A 12,275-nucleotide genomic window follows, 5' to 3' on the forward strand; every position below is an offset into this window, starting at 1 on the left:
GTGCCACGGCAGCCGCGGTAAACAAGGAACAGGTCATGGACTGCATCTCAGCTAGCGAAGTAGACATCACATCCATGGAAGAGGCTGGTGTAGCCTTAGCCATGCGTAACCCAAAAGCCACCTTTGTCCTCACGGATTCCCAGGTGGTGTATCGCCATTTTACCAGAGGTCAGGTCTGCTGGTTAGCACATTTATTTCTGTATCAGGTGGCAGCCCATCGTCAAGAGGCTCAGTGGATACAAATGCTATGGGTACCAGGGCCCACAGGAGTTGGAGGCAATGAACGCACTCATGCCTCAACCCGCGATCTCTTACACCGGGCCTCTATGGCTTCATCCACAGCGCACCTTCTTGCTGAACAGGATGACCCCAGCCTCTCCTTTCGTATACTGACATCCTGCAACACATCAGGCTTAGTAGGCGCACTCTGCCCACACCCCCTCCCCCGTACCCCAAATTTGTTAAGGCCTGGCCGGTCGCACGGAGACGACTACAAACATCGGCAAGTGCAAATCCTTCTGTATTGTCAAAGATAGACCCTTCGATGTACAATACGCAGTGTAAGTTCTGTTTTCAGACGGCCATATATTTAACATGGTCTGGGAGTGCTAAAATAATCTCCGTAAATTGGACAATCGTAATCCTACATTAGCCGAGTGGGAGGCGACCCTGTCTAGCTCTGACCCAGTGCTGCAACAAGCCATGGTCGACCGAGCTCGGATGGTGGCAAGAGCCTATGGGGTTCCGGACTAAGAGGTCCAACTGCTATAGCGACCAATGTATCAGCAATAAATATTTTATTCCCTCTCTCCCCCCGTTCGCTATCATATGTAGGTCATGCGAGCTGTAATTGTGAGCGCATCCCACACATCTACACAACGAAGTTGGTTGATAGTTCATGTAACAATGCTCCCTCATTTCAGTTGTGCTCTTTCGCGTTGTCTTTTCGGTTTCGCCACATAATTTGGGGAGAACTTCAATTATTCGCACTTATTGCTCGAGGGCGCTTTTCGAAAACCTCGAATGGTACATTGGTTTTTCGCACGAACGACTACAATTCTCTATTTCACCTAACTGCATAACTCCTCTAATTAAACAGTTATTTAATTTAACTTTTGGAATAACTTTTTATAATAATATATTTAACCTACTTAATATGCCTGCCACTACATAAAAAGAAACTGTCAAGACAGCTAGTAAATACCACCTTCACTAATTTTAAACAATATTAGACACATTTCTTGAAACACCCTGTATGCACGCTTCACAATGAAACTTGAAATATTCATGTAATAGTGCGTGGTACAAGCGTCCATTGCCAACGGGCGCCCGAATATGTGATTATCATCATAGAATTTCCTAAATATACGGTAGAGGGAAGTCTGTCGCTAGTGTTTATGGGAGTTTCAAACACGGCGCTTCAGCGAGCATGGGAATGATGCGTAGTACACAAATTTGTCTAATGTTCATATTTCTGACTCCATGTGTGTTCGTTCCGTTCGAAGCTGTTTTCTCACAAAGCAAAAATCAGCAAACGTTCTGTGGTTGCGCTTCACCACCTCATTATTTTAGGCTTACCATTTTAAATCGGGTCACAAAATTCAAAAGGGTTCGTTCTTTTTTTTGAAACAAAACAGAAACACCGCAATAAACGAAGCCACAAGTGCAATTCGCCCCCCCCCCACAATCACAATGATTAGGCAAATCTGTGTACTACCCATCGTTCCCATGATCACTAAATAATCGCAGCGCCAGAGTCTCCTCCGGTTAAGTTTAGGAAACTATATGATTGTCGTAATGGCTCCGTGCTTGAAGGCCGATACCCCTCTACAAAAGACACACACGCTACTGCACATATTCTCTTAAGGCCGTGTGGAGGTGCATAGCAAATTCACAAAGGTTTCACGCACTAGGAACAGGACTTCACTATCGCGTTCAACTCCTAAAAGCGAAGCTTTAGGGTCCTCTAAACTTTGTGCTGCTACTAACTCACTCAAACCACTCACACATCTGTGCAGAATACAAACAATAAACGTACAGCTCATTCGGCTTTATCATTTGCTGAAACCAAAATGTTTTTTTTTTTCATTTTTTAAAGCGATATACTTTTGAGTGATTCAACGAGCAACTGTGACATTTATTGAGAAATGAAGCTTTTGCCCACATTATCAAGCGTAAATGCAATAAAAATATCACTCTTTTGGGGGGGATGCAAATACTATTTTGAAAGTGATCCAGCGCTTGCATTTTACGGACATTGTTTGATTTTCCTTAGCGTGCACTGTAAAACACCGCTTTTGAAGGCTGACATTACTGTTTCTATACACGAAGCGTTAGGTGTAAAAAAATTGAAAAGTTTAACGAAATCAAACATTGTAAAAAATTGGTGTTCTTATGAAATGTCACAAAAAACAAAGCAAAATACCGGTGATATCACACTGAAAAAATACATACTTTATTGCTTTCATACCTTCAAAGCAACACACAGAAGAATATTGATAACGTGCATGAATATTGATTCACAGATTGTCTACACCATAAAAGGCCGTCGACATTCTCTTTCCTTTCACTTAGAATTAGCACACATTTTAAAAGCAGGGGGTCGGGAATTATATTATTAACCTCCCTTGATGCTCACATAATCATATTTCTTTAGTCGACTTGTTAGTTGCCGAAGGCGCAATCACCTTGGTTGACAGTGAATCCTAAAAGTAGAGAGCCGTTTTTCACGTTTTAGCAGTGGTTAATTGCACATTGCACGCAGCTGCTAAGAGCGTGCGTTGTGGGACAGATACTGACCCACTGCCCAACCCACAAAAGAAAGAGGGGAGGGGTTCGTACGACCAATATATAAGCGTACCTAAAATATACTATCCTGTGCAATACGTTTGTTAGTAAACAAAGGTATTGATTGATTGATCTGATTGATATGTTGGGCTTAACAACCCGAAACCACCATATGATTATAAGGGATGCCGTAGTAGAGGGCTCCGGAAATTTTGATCCGCTAGAGTTATTTAACGTGCACTCTAACCTGAACACATGGGCCTACAGCATTTTCGCCTACTTCAATAATGCAGGTGCCGCAACCTGTATTCGATCCCGTGACCTGCGGGTCAGCAGCCGTGTACCTTAGCCATGAACTACCGCGGTGGGGCAGAAAACAAAAATACTGAGTTAAAAACACACGTTATTCCTACGTATAATGTACTTCTGTTTACCACAGGAGTTACCAATATAAAGATGTAAGAAACAACTTCGTAGCGAAAACATGACACCAGGTGCACGGAAGCATAAATGTTGTGATTAGAATTTTTGTAGTAATATTTTAAGGTCCCAAAAGCAGGATATATATATGAAGGGTATTGGATTTCTACGGAAATTTTGACCATAGGGTGTTCTTCAACTTGCGCTCACATCACAGAATACACGAGCCTCTACCATTTCGCCACCATCGAAATATGACCACCACAGCCAAGATCGAACTCGTGGCTTTCGGGTCAGCAGCCCAGCACCATAATCATGGCTGGAACACGGCAAACGAATATTTTTCAGTGATCATACTTGGTGTTCTACGTGGAACTTGAATATGTAGATACCTCATTGAATTCTTAAAGGGTATAATCTACTTGCTAGCTCATATTCCCGGCTGCACCGAACGTAAGCCATATAGTAAGCTTCCAAGCTGCCTGATGGGAGACCCTTACAGCAGGTATTGGGCAGGATGTACTCTGCAGTCTGTTTAAACGCCAAAAACATTATGGCAACAAACAGAAAAATTGTTTTTGTTGTCTACGTACCTCAAAAATTTACATTGTGGAGAGCTGAATAACAGATAACATTATACAGAGTCAGCTTTTTTAACCACAATGACACGTTACTCCCAGCCTAGAATAAAACGAAAAAAAAAAGGTTTATCTCACTGCAAGAAAACAGATTCACATCACCTAACAACACGACCAAAGAACCCCCGCCGTGCTGGTCTAGTGGCTAAGGTACTCGGTTGCTGACCCGCAGGTCATGGGTTCGAATCCCGGCTGCGGCAGCTGCATTTCCGATGGAGGCGGAAATGTTGTAGGCCCGTGTGCTAAGATTTGGGTGCACGTTAAAGAACACCAGCTGGTAGAAATTTCCGGCGCCCTTCACTACGGCGTATCTCATAATCATATGGTGGTTTTGGGACGTTAATCCCCACATATCAATCAACCAAATCACGAACAAATAACATCAAATGGCATACCAACCACACCAATCATCTCTCCCTTCGGACTCCTACTTTGCGCATTTGCCTGCATTCACACTATCTGAAAATTAGATAACCACATTGTACCGCTTTTTGCGGTACTTATCATTCACAGCTGCCCCAGTTCAATAGTGACGCCGTTCGACGTAAATGAAAGACGCAAAATAAATATGCTGTCGATCACAACGTATTGCGCAAAAGCGTGACAATATTTTCTTACATGACCCACCTTTTGCAGTAGCATCAGTATGGGTGAGAACTAGGGTAATTCTAGTTTTGAATACCGTACAGTGTGATCTACCTAAGTGAAAGTATGGGACGAAGATGACTACAGTATAGGTATATTTAGGGTAGAATTAGACATTAGGATGAACGCACATAATCTTTGAAATTCGGGGTAGACCCATCTGGCTTGGTATACGTGGTGAAGGTAGAAAACGCAGGCATTGAGTAGTAAATGCGCGCGCACACACACACACACACACACACACACACACACACACACAAACACACAAACACGCGCGCGCGGGCGCGCGTACAATAAATACACGCACAGACACTCCAACACATCTGAACGCCGAGGCACATACACATTCCCACGCACATAAACGCGCGCGCACGCATAGACGTACACGTAAACACACTCACTCACACCCGTATCCACACACAAACGCGCACCCACACGCCCGCGCAAGCACTCCTTCAGAAACACACGTAAATGCAAAAACACATACGATGAAACACGCGCTCACACACGCCCACACTGACGCGCACGTACAGGTTCACGCAGACACTCACTCACTCACATATGTAGGCGCACAGGCATCCGGCTACGCACATTCACTAACTCGCACGCACGCACTATATATATATATATATATATATATATATATATATATATACATATATATATATATATATATATATATATATGTGTGTGTGTGTGTGTGTGGGCGTTTGTGTGTATATGATTGTGGTCGTGTGTGTTGCTTACATCGTTCTCATCCCTGCATGATCACAATCACTATCATGCGCTTGTCTTTTTGTCCTCATTGCCACTCTGGGTCATCATAATCATCATCATCTGTGTACTGGCTCAGCCCGTTCATTTTGCGAGGTCTTTCCTCATATAAACACTGACGCAGCCAAGACTATCAGAACTTCATTCGTGGTGGAAGTGGATTTTCGCTCCTCTGACCTCCCGCAGCCCGCTCTACCCCAAGGAGACCGCCGCTTGCACCTGCGGTCAGGCAGCATGTTCCAGACCGAGCCTGCCGGCGCTGATATCATCTACCACGCACCACCGCAAGCTTCCCCTCCTACTTACTACACGGACATCAGCGTCAACCCCCGCTCTTCACTGGTCTTCGGGGACAAGACCAGAAGACTGGCTCGATTACTATGACCACGTAAGCTCTGCTAATAAGTGGGACGAGGCCGCCAAACTGCGTTACGTGCCTTTTTATCTGACCGGCATCGCGCATACATGGTATTTTAACCACGTCATTGACTTAACCGACTGGGCTACCTTCCAGCAGCAGCGGCGACACGTTTTTGGGACACCGTACATTTGATTCGCCGTCGCGACGGGGACACGCGATACTCACCGACAACATCACGGTGAATCGTACACTTCATACATCGAGGATGTCCTCGCACTGTGCCGGCGTGTCAATCAATCCATGCCGGAATCGGACAAAGTGAGCCATATATTAAAAGGCATTGGACCTGTTGCCTTTAATGCCCTCGCTGTGCAAAACCCAGCTACCATCGCTGATGTGACGACATGCCAGCGCCTTGATGCACTGGACAGCGTTCGCCTCCAACTGGACATTGGTGACCGCCACTTCACGTCACATAACCATCTGCGCGACCTCACCTGGGACATTATACGCGAAGAACTGCGGTTTATGGGCTTCACACCTCCTACACCGCGTCCTACGCAGTCTTCGGGAGTGCCATTGCGTGACATCATCAGGGAGGAACTTACATCCCTGAATAGCTCTGTGCTCGTACAGCCACCTGCTTCTCGCCCTATATCCACGTACCCTGAAGTTGCTCTCAGCGACGCACACGCGACATTGCCGCTGCCACCCTACGCGTCAGTTGCTGCCGCTCCACCGGTGAACTACCATTCCGTGCCCCCTGACCCTTCGGCCCATCTGACCGCGCTATATCCAGGTGCCCCGAATGCTTCTATTCCCAACCGTGGTGCTCGTCTCACCCTGTCTGCTACTACTGTGGCTATCGCGGCCACATATCTCGTTTCTGCCGAAAGCGCCAGCAAGATGAGCGTCGAGACGACGTGCGCGAACGGGATTTGTACACTGGGGCACCTTATTAAGGTCGGCGTTATTCGTCTCCCCCGCACGGGTCTCCATCTCCTCTGGCATCGACTGCACCACGGAACAGCCGAAACACGAGACGCCCCTCACCTTCGCCCTTCCGCCGCTCCACTTCTCCACTTCGGCCCGCCCCATTTTCCTCTGATATTCATGCGGAAAACTAAATGATGCAGTTTGTGGAGGAAAAACTGCATTTGGAATGAGAACTGATATTCCGCCACCAGGCCCGTGTAACATGGTTTCTGTGGAAGTGGAAGCAGTGTGAGTCGATGCTTTGGTGGAAACAGGTGCGACATTGTCTGTGATACGTGCAGACTTGTGGGAACATTTAAGGAAAGTAATGACGCCTTACGATGACCCCACGTTAGTTGCTGCCCAGGGGAACGTCATTCGCCCTTCCGCGTTTCGTACTGTGCGTGTTTTCATCGACGGCATCCGCCATCATGTCCAGTTTTCAGTCCTATCCTTCTGCTCTCACCAACTAATTTTAGGGTGGGATTTTCCATCATCTGCTTCCGCGACGATTTGTTCTCGACAACGGGTCGTCCACCTCGCTGACACCGACTACATGCTTGACGACGACAATCAGAAGCCACTTCGTCTGGGCGGTGCGAAAGACATCGAACTGCCACCACTACAAGAGCAAAATGTCAGCATTACGTCCAATGACATCTATCATAATGATGTATTTGTCTCACCATCACCACTTTGCGTTTGTAAAGGTACAGTTCTTCCGTCCAGTATCGTTCGTTTTTGCAATGGCTCTGCACTTGTCACCGCTGTCAACTCTACACCGGAGAAGATCTTACTGCCACAGGGCGCTACTGTGTTTCGTGTTGCCCACATCGAGCCTGTATTTGTCAGGCTATTTCAGGCCATCGCATCTGAAGACCCTTCCCTCGGTGAGCACGTTTGTTCCTACGCATTTACCACCACTATCAGCAGCCACTTGACCTATTCACAAGGGAAGCAGCTGCTCGCATTGTTACAGAAACATGCAAATTCTTTCGATATTTGTTCGTCTAAGCTGGCCCGCACTAATACTGCAGCACATGAAATTCAAACCTTTGGGACATCTATCGTACACCACCGACCCTACCACGTGTCTCTATCTGAAAGCAAAATTTCAGAAGAAAACGCCGCTGACATGCTTAAACGGGAAGTCAGCCGGCCCTCATCTAGCCCTTGGTCGTCTCCTATTGTTTGGGTCCGTAGAAAAGATGGCTGTGTGCGTTTTTGCGTGGAGTACCGGGCGCTAAATAAGATCACACACAAGGACGTGTGCCCCATGCCACGCATTGACAACGCCCTTGATTACCTACAAGGCGCGGAATTTTTTTCAAGCATCGACTTGCGTACTGGATTCTGGCAGATCCCCATGCATGAAGACGATAAGGAGAAAACGGCGTTCGCAACCACCGACGGGCTATATAAATTCAACGTAATGCCTTTCGGGCTGTGCAACGCACCCGCGACTTTTGAGCGCATGATAGATGCCGGGCTGCGCGGCCTGAATTGAAAAAGTTGCCTTTGTTACCTGGACGACATTATTATAATTTCGTCAAGGTTTCCTGAGCACCTAGAACGATTGGATCAAGTTTTGACGTGCCTAGCCGGCGCCGGGCTTCAAAAAACACTAAGAAATGTTCTTTCGCTAGCAAATCTATCAAGGTCTTTAGACACGTCGTTAGCAAAGATGGCATACGGCCCGACCCTGACAAGATTTCTGCAGTCTTTCACTTTCCGCGTCCCGAAAAACCAAAAGAGCTTCGCAGTTTCCTTGGCCTCGTCTCCTATTTTCGCCGGTTTATCCAGAACTTCACTTCTATTGCTGCTCCATTACACCAAATACTTGCATCGAACGTCCCCTTTCTGTGGTCTCAGGAATGTCAAACGGCATTTGACTTGTTGAAGCGGGCACTCACGTCTGAACCTCTGCTCTGTCACTTTGACGAAGCCGCACTGACTATCCTTCATACCGACGCTAGCGGCCTTGGTATAGGAGCCGTTCTTCTACAACGCGACAAGTCTTCCCTAGAAAAAGTTGTTAAATGTGCCAGTCGCGTACTCACCCCTGCCGAAAAGAACTGCACGATAACTGAGCAAGAGTGTTTGGCTGTGGTTTTGTCGGTGCAGAAGTTCCGTCCCTATCTCCACGGCCGTCCCTTCACAAACGTTACTGGCCACCATACCTTATGCTGGCTTTCTACACTGAATAACTTGTCCGGATGCTTGGGTCGGTGGCTACTACGCTTGCAGGAGTACAACTTTGTCATAACTTACAAGTCCGGTAGAAAACATCAAGACGCCGACGCTTTGTCCCGTTGCCCACTTTCAACTACCCATATGAGCGTTGGTGAGAAGTAAACCACCACATCTACTAAAGTTCATACGCTAGCATCAATAAGACAACCCTTTTCGGACGACAAGCCAACATTTATTTCCCGCCAGCGGACCGATTGATACTGCAGACGCATGATGTACCACCTTTCGGAAGTTTCTCATCCACCAAACGCGCGACTCCGTCGTCAACTCCTGCACTTTAAGCTGGACAATGGGGTTCACTACCACCACGTCTACCACCCTCACGGTCAGCGTGGGGTTCCTGTACTTCCACGCTCTCTTCGACTTCAGGTGCTCGAAGCCTTCTCGATGACTTCACTGCTGGTCATCTTGAATTTAAAAAACTTTTGACCGCATTCGATGTCGTTTTTGCTTGCTTGGCCTTTCTTCTAGTGTAGCGTGGTACGTTGGTTTCTGCTACCCATGCCAGCGTCGTAAACTCCCCACGTCTGCACCTGCTGGACCTCTACAGCAACTTCCGTGCCCTTCAATGCCGTTCTAGGTTGTAGGTGTCGACCTTTATGGGCCTCTACCCGCCACATCTGCTGGCAAACAATGGATTGCGACCGCCGTGGACCACCTGACATGCTATGCTGATACTTCTTCTGTTATTACAGGCTGAGCTGTGGAAGTTGCAGACTTTATTCTTCACGCCATAATCCTGCGTCATGGGGCTCGTCATGTACTGCTTAGTGAAAGCGGCAAAGTAATCCTGGCACAAATAGTAAATGAAGTACTGCACGCTTCTGCAACTACTCAGAAGACAGCTTCAAGCTACCACCCTCAGAGAAATGGTCTCGCAGAAAGATTTCACCGAACCCTTGATGACATGATAGCCGTTTACGTCCAACCCGACCACAAAAACAGAGATACTCTTTTACCATTCCTGACATTCGCTTACAACACCGCCGTTCAGCGAACAACTTGCTACTCACCGTTTTACCTCGTGTGCGGACGCACCCCGACTACCTTACTCGACGTCTCCTTCTTTAACAGCCATGGGAATTCATGTCAGTCTTCTAGCGAAGAAAAGATTTCTCGCCTGGCCCAGTCTCGCCATGAGGCTCACATCAATACTGAAGCGAGACAGCACGAGCGGAAGATCATCTATGACGCATCCCATCGCGTTGTGTCTTTCTAACCTGGTAACGAGATGCTGCTTTTTACACCTATTTGCAGTCCTGGTCTCTGTGACGAATTCCAACCACGCTTCATCGGGTCATACTTTCTTTTAGAACAGATTATGCCAGTCAATTATCGTGTGACACCACTCGTGGCCCCAAGAGACCGCCGTTACCGCAGCACAGAGATTGTCCACGTTTGTCGCATGAAACGTTTCACGTGACGTTCCCCGTCACTGACTTACGGCGGCCAGGATTTCCCTTCCAAGTGGGGGAATTAGTGTGGGCGATTGTTACTCACATCGTTCTCATCCCTGAATGATCACAATCACCATCACCCGCTTGTCTCTTTGTGCTCTTTGCCACTCTGGGTCATCATCATCGTCATCGTACTGGCTGGCTCTTCCCGTACGTTTTGCGAGGTCTTTCCTTAAATAAACGCTGAAGCAGCCAAGACTACCAAGACTTTATAATATATATATATATATATATATATATATATATATATATATATATATATATAGTGTCACGTTACAACGTGACTGTAACCTGCTGATAAGGGCACACAAGGACGTCAAACTGATTCGAACAACGGCAGTACGACTATTGTTTTTCTCTGCACGCGCATCTTTGTCCTCTTCTGAACAGCGGCACATACAAGCATGCTAGCATCTGTAGAAATAACAGTTTCAGAACTTGTACTAGTGGCATTACCCCCCTTCCCAAAGGACATCGTCCCGATGTGATAACATTATTGCCAGATGAAAACACACACGATAAGCAGTACACAAGGGTGTGTTCACAATCACTGTAAGTCTACTCAAGGGAGTGTGATGAATAGTCAGCGTTGGTAAAATGGTTTCATCCTCGAAACATGGACGACGTGTGGCTGTTGTAAACGGCGGGATTGACGAGCCATGTCCTCGTCAAGAACCTCGTAGTTAACTTCGCTGAGACGACGGAGAACTCTATAGGGACCAAAATAGCGGCGTAACAACTTTTCCGACCGGCCCCGTTGTCGATTGGGAGTCCACAGCCATACTCGTTCTCCGGGTTGGTAAGAGACATCGCGACGACGAGCGTTGTACCGCAGCGAGTCGATGCATTGTGGCTTATGGATTCGTTCGACTGCAAGCTTACGAGCCGCGTCTGCCAGTCTGATAAATTCGTTCGTCTTGACACTAATCTGGTGTCTGTCTGGTAGAAGCATGGCATCCAGCATTGTAGTGACCTCCCTGCGATGAAGCAACCGGAATGGTGTGAATCCAGTTGTTTCTTGCACAGCGGTGTTGTAAGCGAACGTGACATAAGGGAGGATGTCATCCCAGTTTTTGTGATCTTGGTAAACGTACATGGATAGCATGTCGGCGATCGTCTTGTTTAGTCGCTCTGTAAGGCCGTTGCTTTGTGGGTGGTATGCAGTAGTTTTTCGATGTACTGTGCCGCTAAGCTGCATGACGTCTTGTATCATCCGGGCGCTAAAAGCTGTGCTACGATCAGTTATGACAACTGCTGGTGCTCCATGTTGGAGGACGATGTTTTTCATAAAAAAGTGGGCAGTCTCAATGGCGGTGCCACGTTGTAATGCCTTCGTTTCGCAGTAGCGCGTCATGTAATCAGTAGCGACTACAATCCAGCGGTTGCCGTCACGAGACTTGGGAAAAGGTCCGAGTAGATCCATGCCTATTTGTTGGAACGGTTGTGTCGGAGGAGCGATGGGCTTCAAAAAGCCGACTGGGCGCTGATGTGGTGCTTTATGGCGCTGGCACTCGTGACACGTCTTCACGTAATGCTTCACGTCTCGACTGAGCTTAGGCCAGTAGTAGTGTTGGCGAATCCGGGCCAAGGTACGTGTGTATCCCAAGTGGCCTGAGGAAGGCTCATCGTGACAGGCGGACAAGACATCGGCTCGTAACGCTGGTGGGACAACGAGCAGGTACTCAGTCGCGTAAGGGTCGAAGTTTCTTTTATAGAGGACATTTCTGCGGACGCAGTACGATGATGACGAGCGGGCGAATGCTGGTGGTGGATGCGGCGTACGGCCTTCGAGATATTCGATGAATTGTCGAAGCTCGGAATCGTTCTTCTGCTGTTCGGCCAAGTCGGATACACTAACGGCGCAGAGAAAACGGCCGTCGAGATCGTGATCACCTGACACTGTCTTAAGAGGAGCTCGGGAAAGGCAGTCCGCGTCAGTATGCTTCCGGCCAGACTTGTACACGA

The sequence above is a fragment of the Rhipicephalus microplus genome, chromosome X (genome assembly GCF_043290135.1).
Source record: "Rhipicephalus microplus isolate Deutch F79 chromosome X, USDA_Rmic, whole genome shotgun sequence".
Lineage (NCBI taxonomy): Eukaryota > Metazoa > Arthropoda > Arachnida > Ixodida > Ixodidae > Rhipicephalus > Rhipicephalus microplus.